Genomic DNA, 746 nt, shown 5'->3' with positions numbered 1-746 from the left:
ACATCAGACAACAATACATCAGACAACAATACATCAGACAACACCACAAAGAGACAACAATACATCAGACAACACCACAAAGAGACAACAATACATCAGACAACACCACAAAGAGACAACAATACATCAGACAACACCACAAAGAGACAACAATACATCAGACAACACCACAAAGAGACAACAATACATCAGACAACACCACAAAGAGACAACAATACATCAGACAACAATACATCAGACAACACCACAAAGAGACAACAATACATCAGACAACACCACAAAGAGACAACAATACATCAGACAACACCACAAAGAGACAACAATACATCAGACAACAATACATCAGACAACACCACAAAGAGACAACAATACATCAGACAACACCACAAAGAGACAACAATACATCAGACAACACCACAAAGAGACAACAATACATCAGACAACAATACATCAGACAACACCACAAAGAGACAACAATACATCAGACAACACCACAAAGAGACAACAATACATCAGACAACACCACAAAGAGACAACAATACATCAGACAACACCACAAAGAGACAACAATACATCAGACAACACTACAAAGAGACAACAATACATCAGACAACAATACATCAGACAACACCACAAAGAGACAACAATACATCAGACAACAATACATCAGACAACAATACATCAGACAACACCACAAAGAGACAACAATAAATCAGACAACAATACATCAGACAACACCACAAAGA

The sequence above is a fragment of the Oncorhynchus nerka genome, unplaced genomic scaffold, assembly GCF_034236695.1.
Source record: "Oncorhynchus nerka isolate Pitt River unplaced genomic scaffold, Oner_Uvic_2.0 unplaced_scaffold_1257, whole genome shotgun sequence".
NCBI lineage: Eukaryota > Metazoa > Chordata > Actinopteri > Salmoniformes > Salmonidae > Oncorhynchus > Oncorhynchus nerka.
Note: the sequence above shows the minus strand (reverse complement) of the source record.